At 49.0% G+C, this 18386-nt stretch overlaps 14 non-coding genes across 14 annotated transcripts; all 14 read right to left on the reverse strand.

Moving 5' to 3' along the window:
* Positions 1-422: 422 nt before the first annotated feature.
* On the reverse strand, positions 423-495 carry TRNAA-UGC (transfer RNA alanine (anticodon UGC)). The gene has a single exon. It is a non-coding gene; the product is annotated as a tRNA-Ala (tRNA).
* A 1099-nt stretch (positions 496-1594) lies between these two features.
* On the reverse strand, positions 1595-1667 carry TRNAA-UGC (transfer RNA alanine (anticodon UGC)). Its single transcript has one exon. It is a non-coding gene; the product is annotated as a tRNA-Ala (tRNA).
* A 1100-nt stretch (positions 1668-2767) lies between these two features.
* Positions 2768-2840, reverse strand: TRNAA-UGC (transfer RNA alanine (anticodon UGC)). Its single transcript has one exon. It is a non-coding gene; the product is annotated as a tRNA-Ala (tRNA).
* Positions 2841-3940: 1100 nt separating this feature from the next.
* TRNAA-UGC (transfer RNA alanine (anticodon UGC)) lies at positions 3941-4013 on the reverse strand. The gene has a single exon. It is a non-coding gene; the product is annotated as a tRNA-Ala (tRNA).
* A 1101-nt stretch (positions 4014-5114) lies between these two features.
* Positions 5115-5187, reverse strand: TRNAA-UGC (transfer RNA alanine (anticodon UGC)). Its single transcript has one exon. It is a non-coding gene; the product is annotated as a tRNA-Ala (tRNA).
* Positions 5188-6286: 1099 nt separating this feature from the next.
* TRNAA-UGC (transfer RNA alanine (anticodon UGC)) lies at positions 6287-6359 on the reverse strand. The gene has a single exon. It is a non-coding gene; the product is annotated as a tRNA-Ala (tRNA).
* A 1099-nt stretch (positions 6360-7458) lies between these two features.
* TRNAA-UGC (transfer RNA alanine (anticodon UGC)) lies at positions 7459-7531 on the reverse strand. The gene has a single exon. It is a non-coding gene; the product is annotated as a tRNA-Ala (tRNA).
* Positions 7532-8631: 1100 nt separating this feature from the next.
* On the reverse strand, positions 8632-8704 carry TRNAA-UGC (transfer RNA alanine (anticodon UGC)). The gene has a single exon. It is a non-coding gene; the product is annotated as a tRNA-Ala (tRNA).
* A 1101-nt stretch (positions 8705-9805) lies between these two features.
* On the reverse strand, positions 9806-9878 carry TRNAA-UGC (transfer RNA alanine (anticodon UGC)). Its single transcript has one exon. It is a non-coding gene; the product is annotated as a tRNA-Ala (tRNA).
* A 1099-nt stretch (positions 9879-10977) lies between these two features.
* Positions 10978-11050, reverse strand: TRNAA-UGC (transfer RNA alanine (anticodon UGC)). The gene has a single exon. It is a non-coding gene; the product is annotated as a tRNA-Ala (tRNA).
* Positions 11051-12149: 1099 nt separating this feature from the next.
* On the reverse strand, positions 12150-12222 carry TRNAA-UGC (transfer RNA alanine (anticodon UGC)). Its single transcript has one exon. It is a non-coding gene; the product is annotated as a tRNA-Ala (tRNA).
* Positions 12223-13321: 1099 nt separating this feature from the next.
* On the reverse strand, positions 13322-13394 carry TRNAA-UGC (transfer RNA alanine (anticodon UGC)). Its single transcript has one exon. It is a non-coding gene; the product is annotated as a tRNA-Ala (tRNA).
* Positions 13395-14493: 1099 nt separating this feature from the next.
* On the reverse strand, positions 14494-14566 carry TRNAA-UGC (transfer RNA alanine (anticodon UGC)). The gene has a single exon. It is a non-coding gene; the product is annotated as a tRNA-Ala (tRNA).
* Positions 14567-18012: 3446 nt separating this feature from the next.
* On the reverse strand, positions 18013-18085 carry TRNAA-UGC (transfer RNA alanine (anticodon UGC)). The gene has a single exon. It is a non-coding gene; the product is annotated as a tRNA-Ala (tRNA).
* Positions 18086-18386: the final 301 nt, after the last annotated feature.

Consider the following 18386-nt stretch of genomic DNA (forward strand, 5'->3'; position numbering starts at 1 on the left):
AGTGGCCTACTTAAACCAAGGATCGTGGGTTCGAGTCCCATCAGGGGTGGATCCTGGAATTTTGTTCAAACTTCTGCCAAAGTTATATGCGGGAGTAGAGGGTGGGTGCAGGCTATTATTTTGCTGGGGGGCGCTGTGTAGTCCCGAACGTGCCTGCTGGTCGGAGACTTTAAATGCCGGCCCCATAGACCCGAGAGCTGAATAGAGAAGGTGCTTGCTTCTCATTTTATTTCTCTCTGTTGCATAGTTTCACGCCAGCTGCCAGCCTTGGTGCAGAAATGTGTAACGTTTTGGCATAGTAGAAAATGGACGGAAGACTTTTGGGATGATAGTAAACACCCTGAAGCCAGCAGCGCATGCCTCATTTGCGAGGATTTAAGAGTTTTGAATAAAAAAAGTCAAATGAAAGAAAAGTTTCTTGCTGGAGAATGCGGGCATCGATCCCGCTACCTCTCGCATGCAAAGCGAGCGCTCTACCATCTGAGCTAATTCCCCTTCTGCGCAAGTGATCTTAAAGGACAGCTTAGTCTTTATCTCGCACTTGCTTGGCTGTCCAGGGACCTGTAGTGCATAAAGTCGCTTCTCTTCATCTGCCAGGGGAAAAATCACAATGTCACCTTTTTGCCCAAAACAAAAAGTAATGGAGCTACAAATAAAGCTGCAGATGGCCATCCATTGCAATGAAGATTGGCCAACTAGGTTTTAATAGCAGAGTGACTCCACTGCCACGCCCTTTCACGCTGGACCTGCGCTTGTGATCAAGAGGCTGCACACCAACCCCATAGACCCGAGAGCTGAATTGAGAAGGTGCTTGCCTGCTGTTTAAGGCCACTTGCACGCTGCTTGGAGCCAAAGGCCCAGCTTTGGAGTGCATTTGTCATTTTTACCAGATGGACATATTTTCCAATAGAGCGTCAGAATACTAAACAGGGAAGATTGAGGTCTGGAAACGGAGTCCACTTTCCAACGTGTGTCCCATAAAGCGGAAGTGTCCAGCCGAGTGCAAGCAGGTGCAGGTTGCACGCGTGTTATGGGACAGTGCAGCTTTGGACGTGATCCAATGCTCCTGTAGTTATCAGTGGGCCAGTACAGGTGACACCAGTGAGAGAAGAGGAAAAGAAAGAACTCTCGAGCTGTTGGCTGAGCGGCCCCAGTGGCCTTATGGATAAGGCAGTGGCCTACTTAAACCAAGGATCGTGGGTTCGAGTCCCATCAGGGGTGGATCCTGGAATTTTGTTCAAACTTCTGCCAAAGTTATATGCGGGAGTAGAGGGTGGGTGCAGGCTATTATTTTGCTGGGGGGCGCTGTGTAGTCCCGAACGTGCCTGCTGGTCGGAGACTTTAAATGCCGGCCCCATAGACCCGAGAGCTGAATAGAGAAGGTGCTTGCTTCTCATTTTATTTCTCTCTGTTGCATAGTTTCACGCCAGCTGCCAGCCTTGGTGCAGAAATGTGTAACGTTTTGGCATAGTAGAAAATGGACGGAAGACTTTTGGGATGATAGTAAACACCCTGAAGCCAGCAGCGCATGCCTCATTTGCGAGGATTTAAGAGTTTTGAATAAAAAAAGTCAAATGAAAGAAAAGTTTCTTGCTGGAGAATGCGGGCATCGATCCCGCTACCTCTCGCATGCAAAGCGAGCGCTCTACCATCTGAGCTAATTCCCCTTCTGAGCAAATGATCTTAAAGGACAGCTTAGTCTTTATCTCGCACTTGCTTGGCTGTCCAGGGACCTGTAGTGCATAAAGTCGCTTCTCTTCATCTGCCAGGGGAAAAATCACAATGTCACCTTTTTGCCCAAAACAAAAAGTAATGGAGCTACAAATAAAGCTGCAGATGGCCATCCATTGCAATGAAGATTGGCCAACTAGGTCTTAATAGCAGAGTGACTCCACTGCCACGCCCTTTCACGCTGGACCTGCGCTTGTGATCAAGAGGCTGCACACCAACCCCATAGACCCGAGAGCTGAATTGAGAAGGTGCTTGCCTGCTGTTTAAGGCCACTTGCACGCTGCTTGGAGCCAAAGGCCCAGCTTTGGAGTGCATTTGTCATTTTTACCAGATGGACATATTTTCCAATAGAGCGTCAGAATACTAAACAGGGAAGATTGAGGTCTGGAAACGGAGTCCACTTTCCAACGTGTGTCCCATAATGCGGAAGTGTCCAGCCGAGTGCAAGCAGGTGCAGGTTGCACGCGTGTTATGGGACAGTGCAGCTTTGGACGTGATCCAATGCTCCTGTAGTTATCAGTGGGCCAGTACAGGTGACACCAGTGAGAGAAGAGGAAAAGAAAGAACTCTCGAGCTGTTGGCTGAGCGGCCCCAGTGGCCTTATGGATAAGGCAGTGGCCTACTTAAACCAAGGATCGTGGGTTCGAGTCCCATCAGGGGTGGATCCTGGAATTTTGTTCAAACTTCTGCCAAAGTTATATGCGGGAGTAGAGGGTGGGTGCAGGCTATTATTTTGCTGGGGGGCGCTGTGTAGTCCCGAACGTGCCCTGCTGGTCGGAGACTTTAAATGCCAGCCCCATAGACCCGAGAGCTGAATAGAGAAGGTGCTTGCTTCTCATTTTATTTCTCTCTGTTGCATAGTTTCACGCGAGCTGCCAGCCTTGGTGCAGAAATGTGTAACGTTTTGGCATAGTAGAAAATGGACGGAAGACTTTTGGGATGATAGTAAACACCCTGAAGCCAGCAGCGCATGCCTCATTTGCGAGGATTTAAGAGTTTTGAATAAAAAAAGTCAAATGAAAGAAAAGTTTCTTGCTGGAGAATGCGGGCATCGATCCCGCTACCTCTCGCATGCAAAGCGAGCGCTCTACCATCTGAGCTAATTCCCCTTCTGAGCGAATGATCTTAAAGGACAGCTTAGTCTTTATCTCGCACTTGCTTGGCTGTCCAGGGACCTGTAGTGCATAAAGTCGCTTCTCTTCATCTGCCAGGGGAAAAATCACAATGTCACCTTTTTGCCCAAAACAAAAAGTAATGGAGCTACAAATAAAGCTGCAGATGGCCATCCATTGCAATGAAGATTGGCCAACTAGGTCTTAATAGCAGAGTGACTCCACTGCCACGCCCTTTCACGCTGGACCTGCGCTTGTGATCAAGAGGCTGCACACCAACCCCATAGACCTGAGAGCTGAATTGAGAAGGTGCTTGCCTGCTGTTTAAGGCCACTTGCACGCTGCTTGGAGCCAAAGGCCCAGCTTTGGAGTGCATTTGTCATTTTTACCAGATGGACATATTTTCCAATAGAGCGTCAGAATACTAAACAGGTAAGATTGAGGTCTGGAAACGGAGTCCACTTTCCAACGTGTGTCCCATAATGCGGAAGTGTCCAGCCGAGTGCAAGCAGGTGCAGGTTGCACGCGTGTTATGGGACAGTGCAGCTTTGGACGTGATCCAATGCTCCTGTAGTTATCAGTGGGCCAGTACAGGTGACACCAGTGAGAGAAGAGGAAAAGAAAGAACTCTCCAGCTGTTGGCTGAGCGGCCCCAGTGGCCTTATGGATAAGGCAGTGGCCTACTTAAACCAAGGATCGTGGGTTCGAGTCCCATCAGGGGTGGATCCTGGAATTTTGTTCAAACTTCTGCCAAAGTTATATGCGGGAGTAGAGGGTGGGTGCAGGCTATTATTTTGCTGGGGGGCGCTGTGTAGTCCCGAACGTGCCCTGCTGGTCGGAGACTTTAAATGCCGGCCCCATAGACCCGAGAGCTGAATAGAGAAGGTGCTTGCTTCTCATTTTATTTCTCTCTGTTGCATAGTTTCACGCGAGCTGCCAGCCTTGGTGCAGAAATGTGTAACGTTTTGGCATAGTAGAAAATGGACGGAAGACTTTTGGGATGATAGTAAACACCCTGAAGCCAGCAGCGCATGCCTCATTTGCGAGGATTTAAGAGTTTTGAATAAAAAAAGTCAAATGAAAGAAAAGTTTCTTGCTGGAGAATGCGGGCATTGATCCCGCTACCTCTCGCATGCAAAGCGAGCGCTCTACCATCTGAGCTAATTCCCCTTCTGAGCGAATGATCTTAAAGGACAGCTTAGTCTTTATCTCGCACTTGCTTGGCTGTCCAGGGACCTGTAGTGCATAAAGTCGCTTCTCTTCATCTGCCAGGGGAAAAATCACAATGTCACCTTTTTGCCCAAAACAAAAAGTAATGGAGCTACAAATAAAGCTGCAGATGGCCATCCATTGCAATGAAGATTGGCCAACTAGGTCTTAATAGCAGAGTGACTCCACTGCCACGCCCTTTCACGCTGGACCTGCGCTTGTGATCAAGAGGCTGCACACCAACCCCATAGACCTGAGAGCTGAATTGAGAAGGTGCTTGCCTGCTGTTTAAGGCCACTTGCACGCTGCTTGGAGCCAAAGGCCCAGCTTTGGAGTGCATTTGTCATTTTTACCAGATGGACATATTTTCCAATAGAGCGTCAGAATACTAAACAGGGAAGATTGAGGTCTGGAAACGGAGTCCACTTTCCAACGTGTGTCCCATAATGCGGAAGTGTCCAGCCGAGTGCAAGCAGGTGCAGGTTGCACGCGTGTTATGGGACAGTGCAGCTTTGGACGTGATCCAATGCTCCTGTAGTTATCAGTGGGCCAGTACAGGTGACACCAGTGAGAGAAGAGGAAAAGAAAGAACTCTCCAGCTGTTGGCTGAGCGGCCCCAGTGGCCTTATGGATAAGGCAGTGGCCTACTTAAACCAAGGATCGTGGGTTCGAGTCCCATCAGGGGTGGATCCTGGAATTTTGTTCAAACTTCTGCCAAAGTTATATGCGGGAGTAGAGGGTGGGTGCAGGCTATTATTTTGCTGGGGGGCGCTGTGTAGTCCCGAACGTGCCCTGCTGGTCGGAGACTTTAAATGCCGGGCCCCATAGACCCGAGAGCTGAATAGAGAAGGTGCTTGCTTCTCATTTTATTTCTCTCTGTTGCATAGTTTCACGCCAGCTGCCAGCCTTGGTGCAGAAATGTGTAACGTTTTGGCATAGTAGAAAATGGACGGAAGACTTTTGGGATGATAGTAAACACCCTGAAGCCAGCAGCGCATGCCTCATTTGCGAGGATTTAAGAGTTTTGAATAAAAAAAGTCAAATGAAAGAAAAGTTTCTTGCTGGAGAATGCGGGCATCGATCCCGCTACCTCTCGCATGCAAAGCGAGCGCTCTACCATCTGAGCTAATTCCCCTTCTGAGCAAATGATCTTAAAGGACAGCTTAGTCTTTATCTCGCACTTGCTTGGCTGTCCAGGGACCTGTAGTGCATAAAGTCGCTTCTCTTCATCTGCCAGGGGAAAAATCACAATGTCACCTTTTTGCCCAAAACAAAAAGTAATGGAGCTACAAATAAAGCTGCAGATGGCCATCCATTGCAATGAAGATTGGCCAACTAGGTCTTAATAGCAGAGTGACTCCACTGCCACGCCCTTTCACGCTGGACCTGCGCTTGTGATCAAGAGGCTGCACACCAACCCCATAGACCCGAGAGCTGAATTGAGAAGGTGCTTGCCTGCTGTTTAAGGCCACTTGCACGCTGCTTGGAGCCAAAGGCCCAGCTTTGGAGTGCATTTGTCATTTTTACCAGATGGACATATTTTCCAATAGAGCGTCAGAATACTAAACAGGGAAGATTGAGGTCTGGAAACGGAGTCCACTTTCCAACGTGTGTCCCATAATGCGGAAGTGTCCAGCCGAGTGCAAGCAGGTGCAGGTTGCACGCGTGTTATGGGACAGTGCAGCTTTGGACGTGATCCAATGCTCCTGTAGTTATCAGTGGGCCAGTACAGGTGACACCAGTGAGAGAAGAGGAAAAGAAAGAACTCTCGAGCTGTTGGCTGAGCGGCCCCAGTGGCCTTATGGATAAGGCAGTGGCCTACTTAAACCAAGGATCGTGGGTTCGAGTCCCATCAGGGGTGGATCCTGGAATTTTGTTCAAACTTCTGCCAAAGTTATATGCGGGAGTAGAGGGTGGGTGCAGGCTATTATTTTGCTGGGGGGCGCTGTGTAGTCCCGAACGTGCCTGCTGGTCGGAGACTTTAAATGCCGGCCCCATAGACCCGAGAGCTGAATAGAGAAGGTGCTTGCTTCTCATTTTATTTCTCTCTGTTGCATAGTTTCACGCCAGCTGCCAGCCTTGGTGCAGAAATGTGTAACGTTTTGGCATAGTAGAAAATGGACGGAAGACTTTTGGGATGATAGTAAACACCCTGAAGCCAGCAGCGCATGCCTCATTTGCGAGGATTTAAGAGTTTTGAATAAAAAAAGTCAAATGAAAGAAAAGTTTCTTGCTGGAGAATGCGGGCATCGATCCCGCTACCTCTCGCATGCAAAGCGAGCGCTCTACCATCTGAGCTAATTCCCCTTCTGCGCAAGTGATCTTAAAGGACAGCTTAGTCTTTATCTCGCACTTGCTTGGCTGTCCAGGGACCTGTAGTGCATAAAGTCGCTTCTCTTCATCTGCCAGGGGAAAAATCACAATGTCACCTTTTTGCCCAAAACAAAAAGTAATGGAGCTACAAATAAAGCTGCAGATGGCCATCCATTGCAATGAAGATTGGCCAACTAGGTTTTAATAGCAGAGTGACTCCACTGCCACGCCCTTTCACGCTGGACCTGCGCTTGTGATCAAGAGGCTGCACACCAACCCCATAGACCCGAGAGCTGAATTGAGAAGGTGCTTGCCTGCTGTTTAAGGCCACTTGCACGCTGCTTGGAGCCAAAGGCCCAGCTTTGGAGTGCATTTGTCATTTTTACCAGATGGACATATTTTCCAATAGAGCGTCAGAATACTAAACAGGGAAGATTGAGGTCTGGAAACGGAGTCCACTTTCCAACGTGTGTCCCATAAAGCGGAAGTGTCCAGCCGAGTGCAAGCAGGTGCAGGTTGCACGCGTGTTATGGGACAGTGCAGCTTTGGACGTGATCCAATGCTCCTGTAGTTATCAGTGGGCCAGTACAGGTGACACCAGTGAGAGAAGAGGAAAAGAAAGAACTCTCGAGCTGTTGGCTGAGCGGCCCCAGTGGCCTTATGGATAAGGCAGTGGCCTACTTAAACCAAGGATCGTGGGTTCGAGTCCCATCAGGGGTGGATCCTGGAATTTTGTTCAAACTTCTGCCAAAGTTATATGCGGGAGTAGAGGGTGGGTGCAGGCTATTATTTTGCTGGGGGGCGCTGTGTAGTCCCGAACGTGCCTGCTGGTCGGAGACTTTAAATGCCGGCCCCATAGACCCGAGAGCTGAATAGAGAAGGTGCTTGCTTCTCATTTTATTTCTCTCTGTTGCATAGTTTCACGCCAGCTGCCAGCCTTGGTGCAGAAATGTGTAACGTTTTGGCATAGTAGAAAATGGACGGAAGACTTTTGGGATGATAGTAAACACCCTGAAGCCAGCAGCGCATGCCTCATTTGCGAGGATTTAAGAGTTTTGAATAAAAAAAGTCAAATGAAAGAAAAGTTTCTTGCTGGAGAATGCGGGCATCGATCCCGCTACCTCTCGCATGCAAAGCGAGCGCTCTACCATCTGAGCTAATTCCCCTTCTGAGCGAATGATCTTAAAGGACAGCTTAGTCTTTATCTCGCACTTGCTTGGCTGTCCAGGGACCTGTAGTGCATAAAGTCGCTTCTCTTCATCTGCCAGGGGAAAAATCACAATGTCACCTTTTTGCCCAAAACAAAAAGTAATGGAGCTACAAATAAAGCTGCAGATGGCCATCCATTGCAATGAAGATTGGCCAACTAGGTCTTAATAGCAGAGTGACTCCACTGCCACGCCCTTTCACGCTGGACCTGCGCTTGTGATCAAGAGGCTGCACACCAACCCCATAGACCTGAGAGCTGAATTGAGAAGGTGCTTGCCTGCTGTTTAAGGCCACTTGCACGCTGCTTGGAGCCAAAGGCCCAGCTTTGGAGTGCATTTGTCATTTTTACCAGATGGACATATTTTCCAATAGAGCGTCAGAATACTAAACAGGTAAGATTGAGGTCTGGAAACGGAGTCCACTTTCCAACGTGTGTCCCATAATGCGGAAGTGTCCAGCCGAGTGCAAGCAGGTGCAGGTTGCACGCGTGTTATGGGACAGTGCAGCTTTGGACGTGATCCAATGCTCCTGTAGTTATCAGTGGGCCAGTACAGGTGACACCAGTGAGAGAAGAGGAAAAGAAAGAACTCTCGAGCTGTTGGCTGAGCGGCCCCAGTGGCCTTATGGATAAGGCAGTGGCCTACTTAAACCAAGGATCGTGGGTTCGAGTCCCATCAGGGGTGGATCCTGGAATTTTGTTCAAACTTCTGCCAAAGTTATATGCGGGAGTAGAGGGTGGGTGCAGGCTATTATTTTGCTGGGGGGCGCTGTGTAGTCCCGAACGTGCCCTGCTGGTCGGAGACTTTAAATGCCAGCCCCATAGACCCGAGAGCTGAATAGAGAAGGTGCTTGCTTCTCATTTTATTTCTCTCTGTTGCATAGTTTCACGCGAGCTGCCAGCCTTGGTGCAGAAATGTGTAACGTTTTGGCATAGTAGAAAATGGACGGAAGACTTTTGGGATGATAGTAAACACCCTGAAGCCAGCAGCGCATGCCTCATTTGCGAGGATTTAAGAGTTTTGAATAAAAAAAGTCAAATGAAAGAAAAGTTTCTTGCTGGAGAATGCGGGCATCGATCCCGCTACCTCTCGCATGCAAAGCGAGCGCTCTACCATCTGAGCTAATTCCCCTTCTGAGCGAATGATCTTAAAGGACAGCTTAGTCTTTATCTCGCACTTGCTTGGCTGTCCAGGGACCTGTAGTGCATAAAGTCGCTTCTCTTCATCTGCCAGGGGAAAAATCACAATGTCACCTTTTTGCCCAAAACAAAAAGTAATGGAGCTACAAATAAAGCTGCAGATGGCCATCCATTGCAATGAAGATTGGCCAACTAGGTCTTAATAGCAGAGTGACTCCACTGCCACGCCCTTTCACGCTGGACCTGCGCTTGTGATCAAGAGGCTGCACACCAACCCCATAGACCTGAGAGCTGAATTGAGAAGGTGCTTGCCTGCTGTTTAAGGCCACTTGCACGCTGCTTGGAGCCAAAGGCCCAGCTTTGGAGTGCATTTGTCATTTTTACCAGATGGACATATTTTCCAATAGAGCGTCAGAATACTAAACAGGTAAGATTGAGGTCTGGAAACGGAGTCCACTTTCCAACGTGTGTCCCATAATGCGGAAGTGTCCAGCCGAGTGCAAGCAGGTGCAGGTTGCACGCGTGTTATGGGACAGTGCAGCTTTGGACGTGATCCAATGCTCCTGTAGTTATCAGTGGGCCAGTACAGGTGACACCAGTGAGAGAAGAGGAAAAGAAAGAACTCTCCAGCTGTTGGCTGAGCGGCCCCAGTGGCCTTATGGATAAGGCAGTGGCCTACTTAAACCAAGGATCGTGGGTTCGAGTCCCATCAGGGGTGGATCCTGGAATTTTGTTCAAACTTCTGCCAAAGTTATATGCGGGAGTAGAGGGTGGGTGCAGGCTATTATTTTGCTGGGGGGCGCTGTGTAGTCCCGAACGTGCCCTGCTGGTCGGAGACTTTAAATGCCGGGCCCCATAGACCCGAGAGCTGAATAGAGAAGGTGCTTGCTTCTCATTTTATTTCTCTCTGTTGCATAGTTTCACGCCAGCTGCCAGCCTTGGTGCAGAAATGTGTAACGTTTTGGCATAGTAGAAAATGGACGGAAGACTTTTGGGATGATAGTAAACACCCTGAAGCCAGCAGCGCATGCCTCATTTGCGAGGATTTAAGAGTTTTGAATAAAAAAAGTCAAATGAAAGAAAAGTTTCTTGCTGGAGAATGCGGGCATCGATCCCGCTACCTCTCGCATGCAAAGCGAGCGCTCTACCATCTGAGCTAATTCCCCTTCTGAGCAAATGATCTTAAAGGACAGCTTAGTCTTTATCTCGCACTTGCTTGGCTGTCCAGGGACCTGTAGTGCATAAAGTCGCTTCTCTTCATCTGCCAGGGGAAAAATCACAATGTCACCTTTTTGCCCAAAACAAAAAGTAATGGAGCTACAAATAAAGCTGCAGATGGCCATCCATTGCAATGAAGATTGGCCAACTAGGTCTTAATAGCAGAGTGACTCCACTGCCACGCCCTTTCACGCTGGACCTGCGCTTGTGATCAAGAGGCTGCACACCAACCCCATAGACCCGAGAGCTGAATTGAGAAGGTGCTTGCCTGCTGTTTAAGGCCACTTGCACGCTGCTTGGAGCCAAAGGCCCAGCTTTGGAGTGCATTTGTCATTTTTACCAGATGGACATATTTTCCAATAGAGCGTCAGAATACTAAACAGGGAAGATTGAGGTCTGGAAACGGAGTCCACTTTCCAACGTGTGTCCCATAATGCGGAAGTGTCCAGCCGAGTGCAAGCAGGTGCAGGTTGCACGCGTGTTATGGGACAGTGCAGCTTTGGACGTGATCCAATGCTCCTGTAGTTATCAGTGGGCCAGTACAGGTGACACCAGTGAGAGAAGAGGAAAAGAAAGAACTTTCGAGCTGTTGGCTGAGCGGCCCCAGTGGCCTTATGGATAAGGCAGTGGCCTACTTAAACCAAGGATCGTGGGTTCGAGTCCCATCAGGGGTGGATCCTGGAATTTTGTTCAAACTTCTGCCAAAGTTATATGCGGGAGTAGAGGGTGGGTGCAGGCTATTATTTTGCTGGGGGGCGCTGTGTAGTCCCGAACGTGCCTGCTGGTCGGAGACTTTAAATGCCGGCCCCATAGACCCGAGAGCTGAATAGAGAAGGTGCTTGCTTCTCATTTTATTTCTCTCTGTTGCATAGTTTCACGCCAGCTGCCAGCCTTGGTGCAGAAATGTGTAACGTTTTGGCATAGTAGAAAATGGACGGAAGACTTTTGGGATGATAGTAAACACCCTGAAGCCAGCAGCGCATGCCTCATTTGCGAGGATTTAAGAGTTTTGAATAAAAAAAGTCAAATGAAAGAAAAGTTTCTTGCTGGAGAATGCGGGCATCGATCCCGCTACCTCTCGCATGCAAAGCGAGCGCTCTACCATCTGAGCTAATTCCCCTTCTGCGCAAGTGATCTTAAAGGACAGCTTAGTCTTTATCTCGCACTTGCTTGGCTGTCCAGGGACCTGTAGTGCATAAAGTCGCTTCTCTTCATCTGCCAGGGGAAAAATCACAATGTCACCTTTTTGCCCAAAACAAAAAGTAATGGAGCTACAAATAAAGCTGCAGATGGCCATCCATTGCAATGAAGATTGGCCAACTAGGTTTTAATAGCAGAGTGACTCCACTGCCACGCCCTTTCACGCTGGACCTGCGCTTGTGATCAAGAGGCTGCACACCAACCCCATAGACCCGAGAGCTGAATTGAGAAGGTGCTTGCCTGCTGTTTAAGGCCACTTGCACGCTGCTTGGAGCCAAAGGCCCAGCTTTGGAGTGCATTTGTCATTTTTACCAGATGGACATATTTTCCAATAGAGCGTCAGAATACTAAACAGGGAAGATTGAGGTCTGGAAACGGAGTCCACTTTCCAACGTGTGTCCCATAAAGCGGAAGTGTCCAGCCGAGTGCAAGCAGGTGCAGGTTGCACGCGTGTTATGGGACAGTGCAGCTTTGGACGTGATCCAATGCTCCTGTAGTTATCAGTGGGCCAGTACAGGTGACACCAGTGAGAGAAGAGGAAAAGAAAGAACTCTCGAGCTGTTGGCTGAGCGGCCCCAGTGGCCTTATGGATAAGGCAGTGGCCTACTTAAACCAAGGATCGTGGGTTCGAGTCCCATCAGGGGTGGATCCTGGAATTTTGTTCAAACTTCTGCCAAAGTTATATGCGGGAGTAGAGGGTGGGTGCAGGCTATTATTTTGCTGGGGGGCGCTGTGTAGTCCCGAACGTGCCTGCTGGTCGGAGACTTTAAATGCCGGCCCCATAGACCCGAGAGCTGAATAGAGAAGGTGCTTGCTTCTCATTTTATTTCTCTCTGTTGCATAGTTTCACGCCAGCTGCCAGCCTTGGTGCAGAAATGTGTAACGTTTTGGCATAGTAGAAAATGGACGGAAGACTTTTGGGATGATAGTAAACACCCTGAAGCCAGCAGCGCATGCCTCATTTGCGAGGATTTAAGAGTTTTGAATAAAAAAAGTCAAATGAAAGAAAAGTTTCTTGCTGGAGAATGCGGGCATCGATCCCGCTACCTCTCGCATGCAAAGCGAGCGCTCTACCATCTGAGCTAATTCCCCTTCTGAGCGAATGATCTTAAAGGACAGCTTAGTCTTTATCTCGCACTTGCTTGGCTGTCCAGGGACCTGTAGTGCATAAAGTCGCTTCTCTTCATCTGCCAGGGGAAAAATCACAATGTCACCTTTTTGCCCAAAACAAAAAGTAATGGAGCTACAAATAAAGCTGCAGATGGCCATCCATTGCAATGAAGATTGGCCAACTAGGTCTTAATAGCAGAGTGACTCCACTGCCACGCCCTTTCACGCTGGACCTGCGCTTGTGATCAAGAGGCTGCACACCAACCCCATAGACCTGAGAGCTGAATTGAGAAGGTGCTTGCCTGCTGTTTAAGGCCACTTGCACGCTGCTTGGAGCCAAAGGCCCAGCTTTGGAGTGCATTTGTCATTTTTACCAGATGGACATATTTTCCAATAGAGCGTCAGAATACTAAACAGGTAAGATTGAGGTCTGGAAACGGAGTCCACTTTCCAACGTGTGTCCCATAATGCGGAAGTGTCCAGCCGAGTGCAAGCAGGTGCAGGTTGCACGCGTGTTATGGGACAGTGCAGCTTTGGACGTGATCCAATGCTCCTGTAGTTATCAGTGGGCCAGTACAGGTGACACCAGTGAGAGAAGAGGAAAAGAAAGAACTCTCCAGCTGTTGGCTGAGCGGCCCCAGTGGCCTTATGGATAAGGCAGTGGCCTACTTAAACCAAGGATCGTGGGTTCGAGTCCCATCAGGGGTGGATCCTGGAATTTTGTTCAAACTTCTGCCAAAGTTATATGCGGGAGTAGAGGGTGGGTGCAGGCTATTATTTTGCTGGGGGGCGCTGTGTAGTCCCGAACGTGCCTGCTGGTCGGAGACTTTAAATGCCGGCCCCATAGACCCGAGAGCTGAATAGAGAAGGTGCTTGCTTCTCATTTTATTTCTCTCTGTTGCATAGTTTCACGCCAGCTGCCAGCCTTGGTGCAGAAATGTGTAACGTTTTGGCATAGTAGAAAATGGACGGAAGACTTGTGGGATGATAGTAAACACCCTGAAGCCAGCAGCGCATGCCTCATTTGCGAGGATTTAAGAGTTTTGAATAAAAAAAGTCAAATGAAAGAAAAGTTTCTTGCTGGAGAATGCGGGCATCGATCCCGCTACCTCTCGCATGCAAAGCGAGCGCTCTACCATCTGAGCTAATTCCCCTTCTGCGCAAGTGATCTTAAAGGACAGCTTAGTCTTTATCTCGCACTTGCTTGGCTGTCCAGGGACCTGTAGTGCATAAAGTCGCTTCTCTTCATCTGCCAGGGGAAAAATCACAATGTCACCTTTTTGCCCAAAACAAAAAGTAATGGAGCTACAAATAAAGCTGCAGATGGCCATCCATTGCAATGAAGATTGGCCAACTAGGTTTTAATAGCAGAGTGACTCCACTGCCACGCCCTTTCACGCTGGACCTGCGCTTGTGATCAAGAGGCTGCACACCAACCCCATAGACCCGAGAGCTGAATTGAGAAGGTGCTTGCCTGCTGTTTAAGGCCACTTGCACGCTGCTTGGAGCCAAAGGCCCAGCTTTGGAGTGCATTTGTCATTTTTACCAGATGGACATATTTTCCAATAGAGCGTCAGAATACTAAACAGGGAAGATTGAGGTCTGGAAACGGAGTCCACTTTCCAACGTGTGTCCCATAAAGCGGAAGTGTCCAGCCGAGTGCAAGCAGGTGCAGGTTGCACGCGTGTTATGGGACAGTGCAGCTTTGGACGTGATCCAATGCTCCTGTAGTTATCAGTGGGCCAGTACAGGTGACACCAGTGAGAGAAGAGGAAAAGAAAGAACTCTCGAGCTGTTGGCTGAGCGGCCCCAGTGGCCTTATGGATAAGGCAGTGGCCTACTTAAACCAAGGATCGTGGGTTCGAGTCCCATCAGGGGTGGATCCTGGAATTTTGTTCAAACTTCTGCCAAAGTTATATGCGGGAGTAGAGGGTGGGTGCAGGCTATTATTTTGCTGGGGGGCGCTGTGTAGTCCCGAACGTGCCTGCTGGTCGGAGACTTTAAATGCCGGCCCCATAGACCCGAGAGCTGAATAGAGAAGGTGCTTGCTTCTCATTTTATTTCTCTCTGTTGCATAGTTTCACGCCAGCTGCCAGCCTTGGTGCAGAAATGTGTAACGTTTTGGCATAGTAGAAAATGGACGGAAGACTTTTGGGATGATAGTAAACACCCTGAAGCCAGCAGCGCATGCCTCATTTGCGAGGATTTAAGAGTTTTGAATAAAAAAAGTCAAATGAAAGAAAAGTTTCTTGCTGGAGAATGCGGGCATCGATCCCGCTACCTCTCGCATGCAAAGCGAGCGCTCTACCATCTGAGCTAATTCCCCTTCTGAGCAAATGATCTTAAAGGACAGCTTAGTCTTTATCTCGCACTTGCTTGGCTGTCCAGGGACCTGTAGTGCATAAAGTCGCTTCTCTTCATCTGCCAGGGGAAAAATCACAATGTCACCTTTTTGCCCAAAACAAAAAGTAATGGAGCTACAAATAAAGCTGCAGATGGCCATCCATTGCAATGAAGATTGGCCAACTAGGTCTTAATAGCAGAGTGACTCCACTGCCACGCCCTTTCACGCTGGACCTGCGCTTGTGATCAAGAGGCTGCACACCAACCCCATAGACCCGAGAGCTGAATTGAGAAGGTGCTTGCCTGCTGTTTAAGGCCACTTGCACGCTGCTTGGAGCCAAAGGCCCAGCTTTGGAGTGCATTTGTCATTTTTACCAGATGGACATATTTTCCAATAGAGCGTCAGAATACTAAACAGGGAAGATTGAGGTCTGGAAACGGAGTCCACTTTCCAACGTGTGTCCCATAATGCGGAAGTGTCCAGCCGAGTGCAAGCAGGTGCAGGTTGCACGCGTGTTATGGGACAGTGCAGCTTTGGACGTGATCCAATGCTCCTGTAGTTATCAGTGGGCCAGTACAGGTGACACCAGTGAGAGAAGAGGAAAAGAAAGAACTCTCGAGCTGTTGGCTGAGCGGCCCCAGTGGCCTTATGGATAAGGCAGTGGCCTACTTAAACCAAGGATCGTGGGTTCGAGTCCCATCAGGGGTGGATCCTGGAATTTTGTTCAAACTTCTGCCAAAGTTATATGCGGGAGTAGAGGGTGGGTGCAGGCTATTATTTTGCTGGGGGGCGCTGTGTAGTCCCGAACGTGCCCTGCTGGTCGGAGACTTTAAATGCCGGCCCCATAGACCCGAGAGCTGAATAGAGAAGGTGCTTGCTTCTCATTTTATTTCTCTCTGTTGCATAGTTTCACGCGAGCTGCCAGCCTTGGTGCAGAAATGTGTAACGTTTTGGCATAGTAGAAAATGGACGGAAGACTTTTGGGATGATAGTAAACACCCTGAAGCCAGCAGCGCATGCCTCATTTGCGAGGATTTAAGAGTTTTGAATAAAAAAAGTCAAATGAAAGAAAAGTTTCTTGCTGGAGAATGCGGGCATCGATCCCGCTACCTCTTGCATGCAAAGCGAGCGCTCTACCATCTGAGCTAATTCCCCTTCTGAGCGAATGATCTTAAAGGACAGCTTAGTCTTTATCTCGCACTTGCTTGGCTGTCCAGGGACCTGTAGTGCATAAAGTCGCTTCTCTTCATCTGCCAGGGGAAAAATCACAATGTCACCTTTTTGCCCAAAACAAAAAGTAATGGAGCTACAAATAAAGCTGCAGATGGCCATCCATTGCAATGAAGATTGGCCAACTAGGTCTTAATAGCAGAGTGACTCCACTGCCACGCCCTTTCACGCTGGACCTGCGCTTGTGATCAAGAGGCTGCACACCAACCCCATAGACCTGAGAGCTGAATTGAGAAGGTGCTTGCCTGCTGTTTAAGGCCACTTGCACGCTGCTTGGAGCCAAAGGCCCAGCTTTGGAGTGCATTTGTCATTTTTACCAGATGGACATATTTTCCAATAGAGCGTCAGAATACTAAACAGGGAAGATTGAGGTCTGGAAACGGAGTCCACTTTCCAACGTGTGTCCCATAATGCGGAAGTGTCCAGCCGAGTGCAAGCAGGTGCAGGTTGCACGCGTGTTATGGGACAGTGCAGCTTTGGACGTGATCCAATGCTCCTGTAGTTATCAGTGGGCCAGTACAGGTGACACCAGTGAGAGAAGAGGAAAAGAAAGAACTCTCCAGCTGTTGGCTGAGCGGCCCCAGTGGCCTTATGGATAAGGCAGTGGCCTACTTAAACCAAGGATCGTGGGTTCGAGTCCCATCAGGGGTGGATCCTGGAATTTTGTTCAAACTTCTGCCAAAGTTATATGCGGGAGTAGAGGGTGGGTGCAGGCTATTATTTTGCTGGGGGGCGCTGTGTAGTCCCGAACGTGCCCTGCTGGTCGGAGACTTTAAATGCCGGCCCCATAGACCCGAGAGCTGAATAGAGAAGGTGCTTGCTTCTCATTTTATTTCTCTCTGTTGCATAGTTTCACGCCAGCTGCCAGCCTTGGTGCAGAAATGTGTAACGTTTTGGCATAGTAGAAAATGGACGGAAGACTTTTGGGATGATAGTAAACACCCTGAAGCCAGCAGCGCATGCCTCATTTGCGAGGATTTAAGAGTTTTGAATAAAAAAAGTCAAATGAAAGAAAAGTTTCTTGCTGGAGAATGCGGGCAACGATCCCGCTACCTCTCGCATGCAAAGCGAGCGCTCTACCATCTGAGCTAATTCCCCTTCTGAGCAAATGATCTTAAAGGACAGCTTAGTCTTTATCTCGCACTTGCTTGGCTGTCCAGGGACCTGTAGTGCATAAAGTCGCTTCTCTTCATCTGCCAGGGGAAAAATCACAATGTCACCTTTTTGCCCAAAACAAAAAGTAATGGAGCTACAAATAAAGCTGCAGATGGCCATCCATTGCAATGAAGATTGGCCAACTAGGTCTTAATAGCAGAGTGACTCCACTGCCACGCCCTTTCACGCTGGACCTGCGCTTGTGATCAAGAGGCTGCACACCAACCCCATAGACCCGAGAGCTGAATTGAGAAGGTGCTTGCCTGCTGTTTAAGGCCACTTGCACGCTGCTTGGAGCCAAAGGCCCAGCTTTGGAGTGCATTTGTCATTTTTACCAGATGGACATATTTTCCAATAGAGCGTCAGAATACTAAACAGGGAAGATTGAGGTCTGGAAACGGAGTCCACTTTCCAACGTGTGTCCCATAAAGCGGAAGTGTCCAGCCGAGTGCAAGCAGGTGCAGGTTGCACGCGTGTTATGGGACAGTGCAGCTTTGGACGTGATCCAATGCTCCTGTAGTTATCAGTGGGCCAGTACAGGTGACACCAGTGAGAGAAGAGGAAAAGAAAGAACTCTCGAGCTGTTGGCTGAGCGGCCCCAGTGGCCTTATGGATAAGGCAGTGGCCTACTTAAACCAAGGATCGTGGGTTCGAGTCCCATCAGGGGTGGATCCTGGAATTTTGTTCAAACTTCTGCCAAAGTTATATGCGGGAGTAGAGGGTGGGTGCAGGCTATTATTTTGCTGGGGGGCGCTGTGTAGTCCCGAACGTGCCCTGCTGGTCGGAGACTTTAAATGCCGGCCCCATAGACCCGAGAGCTGAATAGAGAAGGTGCTTGCTTCTCATTTTATTTCTCTCTGTTGCATAGTTTCACGCCAGCTGCCAGCCTTGGTGCAGAAATGTGTAACGTTTTGGCATAGTAGAAAATGGACGGAAGACTTTTGGGATGATAGTAAACACCCTGAAGCCAGCAGCGCATGCCTCATTTGCGAGGATTTAAGAGTTTTGAATAAAAAAAGTCAAATGAAAGAAAAGTTTCTTGCTGGAGAATGCGGGCATCGATCCCGCTACCTCTCGCATGCAAAGCGAGCGCTCTACCATCTGAGCTAATTCCCCTTCTGCGCAAGTGATCTTAAAGGACAGCTTAGTCTTTATCTCGCACTTGCTTGGCTGTCCAGGGACCTGTAGTGCATAAAGTCGCTTCTCTTCATCTGCCAGGGGAAAAATCACAATGTCACCTTTTTGCCCAAAACAAAAAGTAATGGAGCTACAAATAAAGCTGCAGATGGCCATCCATTGCAATGAAGATTGGCCAACTAGGTTTTAATAGCAGAGTGACTCCACTGCCACGCCCTTTCACGCTGGACCTGCGCTTGTGATCAAGAGGCTGCACACCAACCCCATAGACCCGAGAGCT

This window comes from Ambystoma mexicanum, chromosome 5q, assembly GCF_040938575.1.
Source record: "Ambystoma mexicanum isolate Mex_15411 chromosome 5q, UKY_AmexF1_1, whole genome shotgun sequence".
Classification (NCBI taxonomy): Eukaryota; Metazoa; Chordata; class Amphibia; order Caudata; family Ambystomatidae; genus Ambystoma; species Ambystoma mexicanum.